The 18222-nt window shown below is 44.0% G+C and overlaps 1 long non-coding RNA gene across 1 annotated transcript; it reads left to right on the top strand.

Annotated features, from left to right (window-relative positions):
• The first annotated feature begins 6189 nt into the window (after positions 1-6189).
• On the top strand, positions 6190-17995 carry LOC135327437 (uncharacterized). The gene is made up of 5 exons (XR_010387568.1): positions 6190-6394; positions 6506-6770; positions 6972-7199; positions 7921-9489; positions 16589-17995. It is a non-coding gene; the product is annotated as an uncharacterized LOC135327437 (long non-coding RNA).
• The last annotated feature ends 227 nt before the right edge of the window (positions 17996-18222 follow it).

The following is an 18222-nucleotide window of genomic DNA, read 5'->3' as shown; positions in this document are numbered from 1 at the left end:
TTGTTTTTCATTGCAGGCCCCAGCTTTTTATCTGAAGAAAGAAATTGAAAATTCAGTAGATATTTTTTATTGCTCTTGTTTTTTTCTTTAGCAATTTATAGGTACAGGGTGGTAGTGGTGGGATTTGTTTGTTTTAAGAGATTCTCCAGAGGTGCATCTATGTGTATCTACTGGATCACTCGAGCCCCATACTTTTTTTTTTTTTTTTTTTTTTTTTAGCCTTTACCATTACCTCTGTGTTCACACTTCCATCCTTCCCTTCTCTGCTCACAAACGCAAGCCCCCAAAGCAATTCAGTCTGCTGAACAGGAAGGCTAAGGGCCTTTTTACACACCCTTGGTGATTTGGAAAGATTTACCTGCTCCTCTCTCAGAAGCCCCCGCTTTAGGATCCTGCATCATGAAAAGGCTTCATTTCCTCAGCAGCAGCTGGACACTTGTCCCGCCTGGCTGTTTCTCCCCTGCCCTGGGTGCTGGGGTGGTTGTTGAGGGCCACCAAAAGATGATCTGAGGGAGAAGGGATCTTGCAGCTGCCCCCAAGTCTCTGTCCTGTCCTGTTGACTCCCCCTGTTAAACTATTGCTGAGACACTATTCTCACCCTGATGGTTTCTTTAGATACCGAACCTCTCTCAAGAAGAAGAATCGACTCAGCTATCCTCATCTGCCATCTGAGCAGTTTGGAGCATTTCCCGAAATCCTTAGTAGTTCTGTGAAATTTTGCAGATTCCCCTCAGGGAAACTTGTGAACAAGCACGTGTCCTCACTGGTGATCTGCAGTCAGCCTGCCAGATTGGATATCTCCAACAATTTTCAAGCCAGCTCAGGTAGTTTGGCAGACTCTGACGTGTGTGGCTATGCTGAGACACAGACTCTATCTCTGCATGTGCTTTCTCTCTCCCGTTAGTCAATCTGTCTCATTTCTGTTCCAGCTGAAGCTCTGTTTGATACCTGCTTTGAGGAGAACATGGTATCGGAGCTGAGTCTCTGCTGCCCCCATCTCAGCTGAGGCAGACTTGTGCGAGACCTGGTAAAAAGCCTCCTCTTCTCCAGCTGGTAAAAAGCCTCCTCTTCTCCAGCTGGAACTTCTTTTACAGACTGGAGTTTTTTGGTTCTTTAGTACTGTAGGAAGCTCAAGATGCAGGAATCTCTCAGGCATCCACAAGGGCTCCAGCCAGTGTTCTTCCACTAAAGAATTGAGAGAGCTACTGAAATGAGCATTTTAAATAGAAAAGTAGGATTTCAGTATTCATCTGAACTGTATCGAACGCTGCTTTTGCAGCCGGCTCCTAGATCTGATTTTGGTGATGCCAGGTGAGACTCCCAGTCCATTGAAACCTGAGTTGCTTTCAACAGAATCGATGTTCCCATACTTTGGGCTGTGATATCCAGCTTAGAATAATCCTTGGTATCAGCCCCTAAATCTCTGTATTTTCCTTCTGGCTGACACACATGCCTTTCTCTCTTCATTGTAAACACAGTTGAACTTGTTTAATTCTCTAGTGCCTTGTTTCAATATTGATAATCCTTTACTGATACAAGATTAAATGCTGTTTATATGTGAAGTGTACATTTCTGACTGATTTTTAACTGAAACGGCAACAACTGTTCCAAGCTGCTTAGGATTATAAGCACTGTTCCTAGCAGTTGGTTGAGCAGAACACAACATTTTGATAGCTGGTTCATAGAAGTCTGCCATATGCTTTTGCAGTTTCAAGTGCTTGATCTACAGGGCATTCGTAAAATATGGAAGTGATCTGAGTCTCACCGAAACCTCTTGTGCAGAGAAGGCTATGATAATAAACATCACCACCGAATAGTACTTAGTAAAGGACTTTTTCATTCATACTACAGACCTATTATAACATTTTGTATTCTGAAAACCGGTTTCCGTTACCATGCATTGATATAAACAGTTGTTAGTATTTTTAGGTAATCTAAGCCTCATGTCGCAAGAATAATTTTAGCTCAATTCAGTATGCCCAGTCACGGGCACTAGGTTTCGGAGGATCTGGTATGGAAACATCACGATGTAGAGAGGCTTAAACCTACCTCAGGCTTGTACAGCTGCAGATAGTTTTACATGAGGATTCCCCAAAGGAAACATGCTATTAACATTTTTTAAATAGGTGTTTAAAAATCTCTCATTTTTTACTGGCATTCTGCTCTTTCATACTGTCTGTGTTTAAGTCAGGTGTGATTGGATGATTACAAGATTTTCTACAAGGAGAAGTCTGTTATTCACATTTTTCAGCAATTGCTTCCTTGTTTGACAAGTAGAAACATTAATATAATCCCATATCTTGAATTTCTTCATAATACAGTTTACGAATTTTTTTCTCTTTATCCTGGAAGGGTTTAATTCACTCATATAGTGTTATTCAAGAGGTAGAATTTCTACCTGGCAATCTAAAATAGTTGTGATGTATTTTTGTAATGCCTTGATCCTTTTTGTATTTGTCAAGCAGAGTATATACATGAATGAGAAAATATCTTAATAAGCAGCATATTCTAAAACCTTATCCTACATTCAGGAAAAAGCCTATCGCTTTCTTGAGGAGAAAAAAAAAGTAAAAAATGAAATCGGATTTGCCTATTCATTTTGTCAAATATTTAAATTCTGTACGGACTAGAAGTTTTCAGGGAAATTGGATTGAATTTCAAGATAATACCATCTTTTCTGAATGCCTTTCCATTTTGTAGACTTCCCTGGGATGAGTGACATGACTTGGGGATTATGGAAAATAATTTTAACTGAATCTGCCTTTCAATATTAATCTAAAATTCAGAGGTAATTAGTGCCTTTTAACATATGCAGAAGTAGGTCACAACAGCTTTAAAAATACTTCTTTGAACCAATTGAGAAACCAGTCTGCTAATTTAATCCATTTTGAACCATGCAAGCTATTTTATTCAAAATGTTACTTCTTCCTTTTTAGTACCTGAGGCTTGCTTTTCTTTCCAGCCCCACTTCTAAGTCTCTCTAGACCCCTACTATCCCCTACTGTAGTGAATCTCCATCTTTTGTCACAGCACGTGTGCTGCAGAAGCCTGTGCCAAAAGTATCTTGCTATGATAATTCAGCCATGTAATTTCTCTCCTTCCAGGTAGGATTTTATCAGACTGTAGTGTGACAATCTTCTTGCCTAGGTTTTGACTGTGGTGGCCTCATCCTCCTTTGCCTTTGTTTCCCTGCTACCTCCTTTGGTCAGTGTCTCACAGAAACCAAGGTTCTTCTGCCATCTGGTCCTTCCACCCTGCAGTTAAACCTCTTCTTGAGCATTCAGTGGACTGTATGTATACTAGACTTTAAGAATAGTTCCTTCTCTCCTTTGTGACTGACAGCCTTTAAATTGTGAGCTTTTATAGACAAAAACCATTCTTTGGTATTCTGTATCTGAAACATTTTGGGCAGCACCAGAAATATTCCCTGTTAGAAACTAGGCTCAATTTCTGGTTTTGCATGCATTAGGAAATACCATCAAACTTTCCTCACCCATCACCTATTCTGGTTTGCTGCTGGACACATGCATAAGGAAAAAGAATAGTTCTCTTGGGCTTCATGTCACAAACACTAGTATCCCACTTTTGCCTCACATGCAGGTAAGCTTTATGCTGCGTTTTGCAGACAGTGTGAGTTTGCTCTGTCTGTGCTCCAAGCCAAAGCAGGTGAAGCTTTTCAGCAGAGCTTATTTTCTTGGCTCCACGCTGGTGTACACATGTGGCGTTCCTCAGCTTGGGGTGTGAGCAGAGAAAGCTTGCGTTTGCCAGCAATATGTGGTATACACATGCCCTCAGCTGAGAAGGAAGATGAGTCCTTCCAGAGTTTTCTCCTTGCTACCCTGGAGACCTCAGTCCATCTCTGCTGTGCTAGGGGACAGCTGCTCACTTGGTGGCCCCGGGTAACTGGTAGTAGCTGTTGCTATCTCCTTCGGAGTCCAGACCTGCTTGTGTCCAGCATGGAGACTTAGTGGGCAGGCAACAGCACAGCTGGTGATCTTTGGACTCCAGTTTAACTTCATTATCTGCTTCAAAGTCTGGGGACTATACAGTCTCTGGGCTTCCCCTTATGATTCCTGGTAGTGTCACTTGGTTTTCCTCATATTACTTCTACTGTCTTTTATCAGTCAAGAAGTGCATGATACTGTGTGTTCATGCTAAGTACCCCCTGGATCTCCAGTTGCCAACCTCACGTGCTTACTTGGTGCATTTGTCACTTAGCATTAAAGATTTCTGAATATTCCTCGCCTCACTGCATAGAGCCTTCCAAGTGGTGCCAATGTCAAATCGCAGCTATCCTGCCACGATCAACAAGGCTTGGCCTGTCCTCTGTTATCCTGTTACTCGTTTGTGAACTGTTAATGTCACATAGAGTTTTAGAAGTGTCCTGCTCCTCATGCTGTTTTTCTTCAAAGGGTTATTGCTGTCCCACTCTCAGATCAGGAGTGGACCTTGCTACCACTATATCTGTTTTGTTTTTAATGGAGAAATGAATGTTCTTGCAGAAGCATTTGGTTTTCTACACCAGTAACTTTCCTCTTCTCTAGCTATCTAAAGCTTGCTTTCCTCACAGTTATAATGATGGGAAATTCCAGCCTGATGATATTGCTTTGAGGGAGAGAGAAGCCAAGGTAAGCTGATGTCACTGTTGGTCAGTATGAAATAGGGTGAACATCCATCAGCTCTTGGCCCTTGCTAACCTGTGCTGGGACACGGGAAATAAAACATATTGTGGTTCTTTAAGAGTCTCCTGTTCCATGTAGCAGCCTTTTATAATAGCACCCGTATTTGGAAAGTATCCCATGTGCTGGTCTTCTCCTCTGGATATTAGAGGTTGGCCACAACCCTTCACAGTTGATTAGTGCCCTGTAGCTAGAGCAGCTAGTGGAGTGTAGAGGTGCTAAGCAATTAAAATCTAATGGGAAAAATGGGGCTGGCCTCTAGAGGGGGAGATGTCATTCCCAAGGTCACCTGGGCTGTGTGGCAGGCTGTCACTTCCTATTGCATGAAGAGAGTGACTAGAAGTGTTAGAAAGACCTGGGTATACCACAGTACAGGAAGAAGCAGTTGCTGCTCTGCTGCAAATCCAGGGTACGCTTCAGGTGGGTGCAAGACAGTAAGTCCTAAGGATGCTCGAGAAGTGCTGCCAGATCCTTGAGGATCTTATCATTTGGGGAAAGCAGCAGGTGGGGGCGGAGAGCCTCTGAAGTGCCCAGCTCTGGGCTGCTCCTCCTGGGCCTGTGCAGCAGCGGTGCAAGCAGAGAGCAGCGGCAGCAGAGAGCGGCAGTGAGGACCGCTAGATGTCAGTGGTTTGTTAGGGATTTGGTGAAGCTTTCTGCAGCCGGCCCAGGAGAGCTCCGCCGCAAAGGGCAGGCGGCTGCCGTGCCTTACTCTTTCTCTCCTCCATCCCATCTCACCCTACCTCTCTTCCTCTTCCCTGGACCTCTTCTCCGCCCAGCAGCAGCAGTCTTCTCGCTCACCTCTCCTTTGTGTTGTGGAAAGAAACAGAGTGATGCTTTGAACAATAGCCTGAACGGCTAGAGCAATGCCAGGCACCACTGACGATTTTGGGTGAGGAAGCTCACGCTCCAGGCAGTGGCAGCGCTTCCTCGGGGTGTTTGGCTGCCAGCTGAGTCCTTGGTTGCAAGCGCATCCGCTCCCTACTGCCAGCTCTGCTCTGTGCAGGTGCTTAGGGAGCAGTAAACAGGCCCAGGTGGGTGCCTAGATTGAAGAGCAGTGCCCTCTCTCCTTCCCCCTCCCTTTTTCCTTCCTCCCTTGGCTCTCCTAACGCTCACAGCTCCTGTGATGGCCCTGAGCCATGGCGTCGGCTGACGTGCAGTGGTTGGACTTCCCTATGCCATGGCTAATTTCTTGAGCTCTGGGTCCCTCCCTGCCTTGCTGCATTCTCCATCCTCCCTTCTCTTCTCTTCCACAAGACCCAGAAACACAATGCTGCAGGTGCAGAAAAAAGCCTTACTGAAGAGAAGTATCAGAGCCTTTGCAGAGAAATGCCACTGCTCTTTTGGGGCGGCAGCTGCTTGACCCGTGCTGGAGAAATAGCTCAGGTTATTTTGGCTGTATAAGTGTATATGCCTGTGTATTTCAGGTACATGTCTGAGGCATCTCCTCACCTGTGCTCCTGTTGCAGTGAGACCGTCTGGCCAGGCCCTGCTGCTCTAGCAGCCGCGCAGGCTCGCACCACGCGGCGGCTCGGGACGTCCTGTGGCTCCAGCAGCAGACGGGCTTCGACAGCCTTCCCCTGGGGCTAGGAGAGGGATGAGGCTCCACAACCCCTGTGCATGACTGGGAGCTGCTCCTGCCACGCTGTCCAAGCAGGACACTGTGCGGAGGGGTGCAGCTGTGGCCGAGGGAGTGTGCACAGTGCTCCTGTGGCCTTGTAGGTGGATGGGGTCTACTCAGGGCCAGGTTTTATCCCTTCCGCCCCTTGTTCTCCAAAGGGGCGGAAGAACGAGCTGTGCTGGCTCTAACGATGTCATTCTCTCTGCAGCGGGTTTTCTGTGCGACTGTGCTGTTTCCCCTTTTCTTCACCACCAAACCGTAAATCATATTTCCCTGGCATTTCTCAGAAGAGATCATGCAGAGGACCATTTTGTGGCCAATTGCTTGAGCCAGACACGAATGCCGCCAACTCCCTTCAGAAAAGTGCCATAGTTTCTTCAGTGCTACGGCTGGTCTCCCATAACCAAAATCCCAGGGAACCCAGCCCGTTTCCCAACTAAACTTTAAGACTTCAGTCTGGATGCTAAGGAAAGGTAAAAGGCTGAACGCATTTCATGAATTTTGTGCTTCTTACTGTTGTTATCTGAGCTGCCACTGTACCCTTTTTGCAAAAAAAATCTTTTGGGTAATGTGGACTTCTAAAGGGGGCTTCTTTTTTTTTTTTAAAAAAAATATATTGTCAGTACTTTGACTATTGCAGGTGTATCTATTATTTCGGAATTTTCTCTTTGTAGATGGGTTTGCAGCAGAGACTTGTGCCTGCCACTGGTGTTCTGCGAATCCAGTCTCACATTTCCTGCTCAGTGTCCTTCTCCAAATCTGCCCCCTGGAGACCCTGGCCTCAGCTACCGTAAAATAATGGCAAGCAAAAGCCTGTTAGGAAGGAGCAGGACTTTGGATACTCCTGAATTATGCTGGAACAGATGCCTGATCTTGAAGCCTGTGCTTGGATTGTTCTGCAGGTTTGTGCTCTTCTTTTTTTCATTGATTCCCTCTTTTTGTAGCTGAAAGAAATAGAGTTGTACTGTGAAATATAATAGAAACAATTATGTACTATTTGCTAAAACAATTAAAAACTATATAGCTGGATCCTTCTCTTTTGCTGCTGTTAATTGACAGGAGTTGATTATACCATTTTTGCAATGACTGTTGACTTCCTCAGGGTTGCTCTGGCGGTGTTGCTTGGACCTCTGTCTGGTCTGTCTGGATGCTTTTTCTTTCAAGAACTTGATATGTTTGGGGACACAAATGGAAAATTCCTGGGGAAAACATTGTTTTCATTTTGGTTGTTTTTATTCTAAGTGTTGACACATTCTGTCCCTCCAAATCTCTGATTAAATGAGGAGGCTTTTGACCCTGGAGATGACAAATAAATATACTTGGTTTGCCAAACTAGAAATGGAGTGTCTTATGACGAGAGAATGGTGATGGATTTTCTCTGCTTCCTCCACTCTTGCTCCCTTTCTCTGTATCTGTCCTGCTTCTTCACTTTCTTGCAGGGCAGAGTGGGTTTATTCCTTTGATCTGTGGTCTTACGTTTCAGTTGTGCACGTTTCACTGTGCCTGGGTTTGCATGCCCAGCCCTTGTACTCCAGTGAGGACTCCTTGGTTACTGTGCAATTTTAATTTTTCATTATACCTTGAGGTGTTGTTGGAACTTACAAAGCTCTCTCTTCATTGCAGGGTCTTGAATGTCTGCAGCATCAATCCTGAAGAAAGGAAACCATCAGCTTATTTCTTACAAACCACTGAATAACGACGGCATTCGCCCAATATTTTTCTGCTGGTGGAAACCAAATCTGAGCAATTTAGAAATGGCAAGATTGTTTAGTGCCACTCCCTTTAGGCACCCTCCAGTAACACACCCTTCTTCTCTATTTGCTTTCTTATGGTGGGAGTAAGACAGAAACACCCCACAAGGTGTAGTGCTTTCCCTTCAAAAACGCAAGAGGATCAGGTAAAAGGACAGAAAACGGTCAATTTGGGACTGGCCTGCCCTCCTTCCAAAGAAATGCAGCTTGACTTCCAGCTGACCTTCAAGCTTTTACAAGCTCAAAGAGAGAGAGTTACAGAATTGTTAACAGCTATTTTATTACACTTACAGATTGTGTGAGTTGCATTTTATTGGAACGCAGCACTTGGCAGTTTTTGCATTTGGCTGTAACATGAAGTTTAAGGGCTGTGGTTATTCTGACATGTTAACCCCCTGGTTCCAGGATTTCCCACTGTGTTAAACTAATGAAAATGTTTGGGCACAGCTGCAACCTGTTTCATTAGAGAGGTGCCATGCTGAAAAATTGTGACGTGAGCCTGGTAGTTGCTGACCAAGAGAAAAAATACCATGATGTTGAGGAGATCTAGGCACAGAGGAATGTGCTTAGATCAAAAAGTGCTATATATTAGTGCCATAGCTTATTGCTCAGCTTCAAGGCGATGCGATGCTGTTCAGGACCTTGCAGGATCAGGCACCAAAGCCAATTTCTTCCAAACTTTTTTTGAATGAAAGCTCTACTCAGAGCTACACCACCTTAGAGAGAGAACCTCTCCTTCCCTTTTCTTCTGTAAGCTTCATTTTGCAATCAGCCTGATTTATTTCATTTTTCTTTAATTGATGCTGCACTGATAATGTACACAATAATGCCTTAAATAGTGGTAAAACGCCCTTGCCAAAGGCATTCAGTAGAGTAACATTTGAATTCTTGTGGCAAAATGTGGAAGTGCTCAGGCTTTGCAAGGGTGAGGCCATGGGTCCTGCTCATACTTGCTGAAGATGATTTTTAAGTGCAATGTTAGTGAGAAATGGAAACTGCAGGCCAAGTGACTCCCAGTAATTTTCATGAAGCGCCTCAACTCATACAGGAGAGCAGTTATGTGAGGATTCCTTGTTTTTTGAAGAAAGGCTAATTTGTGCATTTGAAAGTGTTTTTGGTTAATATCAACACTAGGTAGAATGAGGGACTGTACCCTTGGACCTTGCTGAGACAGCTCTGTTCTCTTGGACGTTGTTGTTCAAGTTCAGTACTGCTCTTTGTTTTCTGACATCAACTCTCCTCTGTATTTCCATCTAAATGTTCTTACAGGCCTGCATAAACTTGTTTTCTTTCAGGCCTTAGCAATCTGAGAGGCGCAAAATTCACACGAGACGATGGGAGTGCTGTACTGTAATTGCCTGCTCTCTTTGCGCTGTTCACTGTCTGGTTTTATGTCTACCTATCTTCACAAAGGAAGAGGCCCTGGCAGCTCCCACAAGAGGTGAGATGTTGTAGCCTGTTTTGCTAGTCCAAATGTACATTGGAGGGAAAGGGAAACCTGTTGACCAGCCCAGCTTGGCAGCACCACCAGTGTTGCAATGAGATGATTAAGTAGTCTGACTGATTGATCGATTTTTAATGTGAGAGCTGAGGCTTGGCTCCTATATGTTTGACTTCCCAAATCTTCTCGGATTCTTACACAAGCTGCTCTTTCCACCAAAATACCTTCTCTATACAATAAACTAGTGTTTAGAAAGCCTTTTCCTACAAGCGACCTTGGTGGGATCCAGTTTGTTACCTGTTTGTTCTTGGTTCAAACATCGTCATGCAATAGCAGCTGAAAGGGTCTCAGGAGTCTTCTGTGGCTTTCAGTTGCACAGACAGTTGATAATTGCTCAGGCTGAGCAAAAACTCATCTAGATTTGGGAAGAATTATGGAAATTATCCTCATAATTTTAGTTGAGAATTGAAAAGAATTGCTTCTGAGCTCCCAAAGGAGTTTTGGGTATTTCACATACTAAGAAATGGCCCTCGCTCCACAAAGCCTCATTCTGTTATAAAGCAAGGTATACCAAAAGCAACTAAAAGCGCTGGGAAAGGAACGAGGAAGTTGTTGTGATAAGCAGCTATCTTAGCTTGATTATTCAGTTTGAGCTTGAGCCTGTATGGTTACTTAGGATATTAGGTACGCGAGCTTTTCTAAAAGTCTTTCTCTCATTTGTTCCTCCAAGGAAAGAACATAAGCATGTGCCTGAGTCATGAATTTTGAAGTAGACTTCCTTTTTTTGCTTATTTCCTGATATTTCCTTATTTCTAAGCATGCTGGACCTCAAATCTCCACTTAGCTTTATCTAAGTTATCTATCAGTGACATCTCTGCAGACTCCCTTTGCTTTCCTGTCCCACTACTTTTTCCCCAGCAGTTCATCTCTACCACAGCACAGAGCTGAGAGGTCAGTGCTTCTGAGGTCCCAGGTCCTGCAGAAGAGGTTCCTGAACAGCGGTTTTGGGACCAGGGAGAAATGCAAATCCTGATTAGAGAGTATTTAAAAATGTAGAATCTCTTCTTTCAAATGTGTTCTGCACCTTGGAGTTGAGATACAAACTTGAATCACTTATTTCTGTTTCTTTGGTAAATATTTTAAAGCATTCACTGATAAACACTGAATTAGGCATGACCCTGTTTTGGTTAGCTTTATACTTGGGCCGCATGGCCACCGTTGGGCTGGGGAGGAATATCTTTAATATTAAACCCAGTCCTTAGACTGGAGAAAGTTGGTGGCCTCAAGTAGATCAAAACATAAACTGCCTGAAGAACTGACTGTAGAGAAAGTGGGAGGGATGTTGTTACCATCTCTTTCATAATTTTTAACACAGAAAGAACCAACCTCAGTATGTTTTCAGAGGTATTGAAGACACATAGTATACGTTCAACAGAATAAAAACAATAGCTGAAATGAGATAAACTTATTGATGCAGGTGAAGCCTTTTACTAGTCTCCTTCTGAATGTTAGTGTTTTTAATGGCTAATACACATAGTCCAAAATGCTGGGCATCTCTTACTCCTACTCCAGTGCCTACTTAAAAGAAAGAACAGCTCAACTGAGTGAACCCCAGCTTTCTTTTTCAGCAAGATAATCTTGTAGTGAAAAGAGCTGTTTTCCAGAATTGCTATGGATAGTGCAGCTTGCCTTGCTCTGAGGCAAGCATGGCCTCATCCTGCTGCTATCGCAGACATTAGTAGACAGGGATGCCAAGGATCACAACCTGTGGCATGGCATCCCATGCTGAAATCCATCAGCCCCTCTGGAGATCCTCCAGCACATTTCACACTGACAACCAGAAGCTCTGCCCTTGTTCAGGAACAGCGGAAAGGTTTTGTCACCGCTCTAATGCTCTTCCTCTTCACCTGCTTTAGGATTCTTCCTCTTCACCTGCTTTAGGATTCTTCCTCTTCACCTGCTTTAGGATTCTCTCTGTCATAGTCTCTCCAAATCGTGAGAAAACTGATCGGGTTGTGCTCAGTTTGTAAAGAATCCTAGCACCACCTCGTAATCCCTGTGGGCAGAGGCATCTGCTGCGGCTGCTCCAGCTATACCAGTTTAATTAGAGGTAGCGTGTCTATCTGCCCTCTCTTTACAGCCTAGTTAGAGAGCAGGATGCAGCCAGGCTGGGTGAGGGTGTCTGAACCTTCGGCCTCAGCAGCTGGGGGCAACTAGGGGGCAAAAAAGAGGGAGTTTCACAAGGTTAATTACTGGGGAGGTGACCAGATCACAATATGTAAAGCAAGAATGACGAAACCTGGTGCTGCTAGAGCAGTTTTACTGCTGAGACCTTCCCTGACCTCCCGCCATGAGGGACAGGACTGCGTGGTCACCACAAACGTGCATGCTTCAGCCTGGATCCACAGCAGGATTTCCAGGCACTGAGCTCTACATTTTGCTGCCAGAGAGGGTAAGGAGAACAGCATCATCTGGTGTGGAAGGGAAATTCTTTAGAAGTGGGCTGCAAAAGCTGTGTGAGGAAGGATCAGCTGGAGACAGGTCCATTGTCACAGGGATGGATGACAGGATGAATTCTGGGGACTCCAAGCACTGAAGCTAGAAAGCTAGAGGCTTGCAGCACCATCACTAAAGAAAGAAGAAATGGCTGCTCTGCAAAGATAAAGCAGTCACAGTTTTGGTGGTGATACCTATTCCGTAGCAGGGAAGAATGATTTGATCACTGCCTGAGCATGAAGTGAGGATTCAACATCTCTGGTGCAGAAGGAAAAGCCATACATCTGAAGTTCTGTGTGATTCCCAGATATTACACCAAAGAAGAAACAAAGAGTGGGTTAGAAAAACCTCCACTGCCTTCACAAAGCTTTGCTAGCTCTGTTGGTAATGACAAAAGTAGGCAGAAGGAGTGCTGTGATAGTATGTGCTACTGCATGAAAATCAGGTGGACCAGGCTGTCTGAACAGCAACTAGCAACACCTTCCAGTGCACAGAGCATGGTGCTCGTGGAGGGCTATAATCATCTGTGTGTCTGCTTCAAAAGGAAGAGTGGGATGCAGAAAGGCAAGAAATTCCAGAGCTTGTTGCCATAATTAGTTTTATACATACATATATGAATGAGATGGAAAATGAGTTTTTTATATGTATAAAGAAGGTGGAAAAAGTAGTTAAAGAAAAAATTCTTCTAGATTTGATTCTAACCAGTAGAACAAAACAAGTTGAGAATGTGAAGATAAAAGATAGTGTTTGTACTGCTCAGGAATACAAAGTGAGAAAAGAGCAAACTAAACTTGAAAGACTTCAGTAACCTAAGAATTGGTAGGTAATTTTAGGGAGGAAGCTTAAAGGAAAAAGGAGAAAAGCAGAACTAGCAATCCTTAAAAAAAAAAAAAAAAAAAAAGAAAGAAAAAAGAAAAAAAGACAAAAGACAAAATGCTAAGAGCACCAGTGCAAGTGGTTTCAGTACTGATGAACAACAGGAAAAGCAATGAGAGGAGATGCTGGCTAAGGTGTGATCTCTTCTTTGACAAGAAAGAAACATACACAAAATGAGAAGAAGGTTTCTGAAAAAAAACCATGGGATGAAACTCATTGGCGAAAAGTGCAAATTTGCACATTTAGTAAGGATAGCCCACTCTAGAAACACGGCTGGGGAGCAACGGCTGGGGAGCAACTGCTGGGGGCACAACTGTGCAGAAAGGTCGTTGTGGGTTGTCTGTGAGTTTAGCTTGTGGATCACAAGCTGAATGCGGTCACTGGTGGGGTAATCATCAAGCACAGATGTTGCCTATTAATACCAGTCGTCTTAAACACCCCCTCTAGCTATTGGAGTGTCTTAAAAAGCAATATGGACTGCCTTAGCTAGACAACTATTCTGAAACACCCTCTAGAGAAGCCTCTACCTTGGCAAAAGGCAAATTAGCTGCTATGACAAGGACAACCTTTCAGGGTGTCTCCCAGGGTGCTGCTGTTGCAAAAAAAAAGCAGCAAGCTCAGATGTATAAACCAAGTTCTAGTCTGAAAGATACACAGAATCAAGCAAGGAGATTTCCTTGCTCCACTTAGTACTAGAAGGCCTGAGGTATCACATGATGTCCATATTTGTAGACTTCAGTTTGCAAAGAGTCTGGCAGAGAACAGTGACAAAGATCTACAGAACATGACCTACCATGGAGGACTGAAAGAACAGGGGTCGCTTAGCCTAAGAAAGCCTAGGAGGAAAGAGAGGAACATACAAACACAAACCTTCACATGTATAAAAAGCTGTTGCAAGAAGAAAGGAATAATGTGTTCTGTGTCTGTGGCAGGTAGTACAAGGAGTAGGAGGCTTAGACCACATCAAGGAAGACTTTGGTTGTAGTTAATAATAAGGTACAGTAAGTAAAGAAGTGGGAAGAGCTGTACTGGAAAACTCTGCAATCCTGGTGACTGGGTGCCTGTAAAGAACGTGTGGGACAAGCATCTGCTGTAGGGAGAGCTAATCCTGCCCTGGGCAAGGAGAATAAACCTGATCATCTTTTAAGGGCCTTCCTAGCCCTGTTCCTTTATGATATTTTTATGGTATCAACCTAATACTTTTGTTTTTTCCTGGTTCTGAAGTGATAATGGATGTAGTGATACTTTATTGCTGCCTGCAGCTCTTTCCTTGTCATTTCCAAATGATTAAAAATGAACTTACAACATCTGTAGAACTTGATGGCTTCAATTTTGGATGCTGAACAAGTCTCACACGTTATTTTATGTACTTGAGCTGGAATCCAGTATGGGGGCAGCACTTCATATAGTTGAATGCTTTCTGAAGCCTGCTTGTGAAATATGGTTCATTCCTGTTCCCTTCCTCTTACACTGAAGGGGTCAAACGTGATGGTATCAGATGACTTCCATAGGGTTAAGTCTAATATTTCCTAACACTTCTCTCATGAAGACATTGTTCAAGAGAAAGCCAGGAGAAGAGAAGTTCCTGTGTGTTGAGGTCTATTGGACTCCTACAGTTTCTATAGTATAACACTCTATCCTCAGGATACTGTTTTCTGCTGAGAGAAAACAATCTGTTGAAGTAAGTGTGATTTTTCTAATCGGGATTCTTTTATGAGTGTTACTGCTGGGTGTGCAAATACACTGAGCGGCCCTGGTTGTAGGTGCTACATGGCTTGTACCGTCTATTTATCCTGTTTCCCATGTCTGCCATGTTCAGGCCTGGTGTAACTATCACTCTTTGGTAATACGTAGGGGTGTTTCTGTGGCAAATGGGAACTTAGCACTATTAAATTCCTTTGAAGAATCCCAGTCTTAATTGTTAAGTTTGGAAGAAATGAGAAGCTTGTGAATGAGTTATTGTGCTTTCTGAATCAGCTGTAGGATTGTTCTTGGTAATGGTCCAATGAAGTTTAATATTGTGATAAAAGCCATGAGGGCTGGCGACAGAATTACATGTTTCATAATTTATAGAGAATCAATTACCATGTATTTCACTTGCTTCAGAGTTGGCATGCGTATTTCTATTCAGGATTGTCACCCACACCACAGCTGAGAAGGCGTAGGTGTTCTAATCAAAGATCAAGAGAATTAATCACTTTGACTGGTTTCTGTACTGCGCTTTGGGGATCTTCTGGAAGAAACATGCTCTATAAAGAAAGGATATCTCCTGGCATACCATCTGCCAGTCCCTGCTCGTTGTTGATGGCAAGTCATTACGTACCACAGCATTTTTAAGCAATCTGTGCTGAGGGAGTCTGAAGCAGCTGTGTAGTTTTAAGGATTAAGGTAGGACCTTGGCATAGTTTCCATTTCCAGATTTCTGACAACCCCTTCTTTCAACACAAATGAAGTAAATCTCTGACACAAGTGCAGTGTGGAGGACTGTTCCAGATGTGCCAGCAAACAGAGAAGGAGCATACTTTCTGAAAAAGCCACGTCATTTGTGCTTTCTTAATTATGTCATTGAAATCAGAAAGGAAAAAATTCAATCAGCCATGGTAAAATATTTCCAGAGGTTCCTACAGAATGGTAAGGAATGGAGTAGGCAACAGGGAAACTCATTTTCTCTGTACAGGGAAAAATCCTGAGCTTGGCATGACGGAAATAATGACCCATTTCTAGAGCAAGATATCAGGTTTTCAGAATGAAAGTAAGAGTGTTATTATAAAATTGCCAAAAATGATGGAGAGGGTCCTTTTCCACAGACAGAGGGACACCAACAGCACCGTCCCTGTGAAGTATGATGTGCTGAGGGTGCTACACAGCAAAGCTTATGCCCTTTTTGTGCCAGCTGACAATCTGCTTCTCAGACTTCAGATGCATCTTGGCTTCTTTGTGCCTTTCCCTGCAACTACCCCTCATTTCTGGTTCCTCCTAGTGCCTCTGCAGACCCAGCTGTGCTTGTCAGCTTGTCAAATTGCAAAGCCGGATAGCAAGGACAGAATTTCTCACATGTGGATGTTGGGTGATGCCAGTGTCTGTCAGTTAGCATATCCTTAGCCTTCATTACTACATCCTCTTTTTTTCCTGGCAAGTCGCATCTTGTTCCTTCAGCATGGTACTGGGGCCAGCTTTTCTCACTGTGGGGTTTGCATTCAGATCCACTCACTGCTTTTCATCCTTATGGCTCATTTCTTGTGCTTCCTCCCTGTAAGCTGGTTGGGCTTCTCTCCATTTTGGCCTGTTTTCACTCTGCTCCTCCTTGTTCAATGGCTTGGTACATCTTCTCTTTGCTGCTTCCTAGCTGCAGATATAAATACGAGGAAAAACAGTGTGAGCAAGAGGAGAAGTGAAGGTGAGTTCAGGGTTTTGAGGAGAGGCTTGAAAAGTAAGTCAGTAGAGGCGATCTTCTTGAGATCCTTTGATGCTGATTATGTGTGAAGAGTGGAGATTTACATGGGGAACCAGCCAGCTCAGGGAAGGGGTTTGCATAGTTCAGTCACTGCAATGTGTTCTGTGATGGAAAACAGTTCAGAGCAAGGCCAGCAAGACGGACAGCATTATATAGCGTTTGGGATTCAGAGCAGCCAGGGTTGGCTGCGTGGGCTTTAACTCAGCAAGAAGGGGGAGCCCTAATAATATCTAAGGCCAATTTTTAGTCTCAACTGTTCTCTTTTCTCTGCAGCTGCTTGGTAGTAAGTACTGGGCAATGTCTTCACAACATCCACGTTGGAGCTCATGAGAGAGGAAGAAGGCAATGTTGATCTTGTAACAAAAGCGACCAGATGAGATGAGGCGAGTTTGGTGTGACTGCTTCTAGGGACCACTGCACTCTTTCATCCTTGAGGAAAGCTTTCCTACCACGAGTGACATTCACAGTGCAAAGATCTGCTTGTATTCTCAGCTGCTTGCCATTTGTCAGGGCAGCAACCTTTTAATCGTTTTCCCCAATCTGTCTCCTAACGGCAGGGGAGAATAACCCCAACCTTACCTGAAACAGAAAGCTGGCACTGAAAGAAAAGGAGTCCAAGAGCTGTGGGCAGTCCTAGAGCCCTGCTGTGGCCAAGTGTGTCCGTGCTGAAAGGAGAGTCTCCCGGCCATCTGTGTTGCACCAGTTAGCTACAGAAAGCCTCCAGAAATTTTATCATACAGATCTTCTCAACATATTTCTCTGGTGGCAGAAAATGAAGAAGAAAAAAAAAGAAAAAGGCATGAGGGTAGCGACATAGAATATTTGTCCAGTAGTAAGCCAGGTGAGAAGCAATTGTTTGATAGTAAATTACTGAATGTAAGTGCTCAAATATAGAGTGCTATGCTAACTCCTAGGGAGCGGAGAAAAGAGAATCAACAGCGCGGTGCCTCAGAGGAAGGCTCACCCAGCAGAAAGCACAGTCTTACGGCCGCAGCGGATACGTCTTCCAGCAGGCTCCGACATCTTCATGACTAACCTTCTCCTCTCCTTCTGCCCTATTTCAGTGACTCCTTCACTGTCCTATGGTGCTCTCCTTTTGCTTTAATACCTCTCTCGTGATACAAAAAAGTAATCTAGTTCAAGCAAGACGACTTGGGGTGCCTCCCTGCCATGCCCTGTGTGGAAAGGGGTGCGCGCAGAGCTGCAGGCTGGAGAGGCTGACTAATCCTGTGTGAGGCCTCTGCGGGCCAAATCAAGTGATGCCTCATGCTACTGGAGATAGAAATATTTCAATTGGCATTTGCATCATGGATCAGCTGATGTTGTTTTAACCTGAGGGTCTCAGGAAGGGCAAATGGATTAGGTCAAATAAAACAGTTCTGGCTGGTTGTCACACAGGAGGCAGAACTGATGCCTGTCTTTCCCTTCCGACTCCCGTGCTCCAAAAGGGGCAGCACGGCTGCAGGGCACGAGAGGGCTCCAACACCAGCGTCCTCTTTCTTGTGGCTTGTAGCTTGAGCCCAGTTTTATTTATGGGAATGCAATCCAGATAAATATTCTTTACATTTATTTAGAAATGTGAGCATCCAGGGCTAACAACAGGGATGCCAATTAATGCAGATTGTTGTGCCTGATTTTTGCCACGCTAATAGCTGGCCACTAAGTGTTCAGCAGCAGTGTTTCACTTAATTGGGCTTCTAATATCAGGCCTTTTGTTATTTCTGTTGTTAGAACAAGATGAGTCTAAAATCTGTGAGTGAGAGGGGGAAGGACCTTCTGTATCGTATCAGTCTTCCTGCCAGGGTCTCCAAGCAGAGCTAAAGGGGTATAGACTTAACTTAATATCACGCACAGATTGAGTGTATGGTGAAAGCGATTTATATAGCTTTGCTGAAGTCCATACTTCA

Source organism: Dromaius novaehollandiae, chromosome 2 (assembly GCF_036370855.1).
Source record: "Dromaius novaehollandiae isolate bDroNov1 chromosome 2, bDroNov1.hap1, whole genome shotgun sequence".
NCBI lineage: Eukaryota > Metazoa > Chordata > Aves > Casuariiformes > Dromaiidae > Dromaius > Dromaius novaehollandiae.
This window is presented reverse-complemented; position numbering and strand designations above follow the sequence as displayed.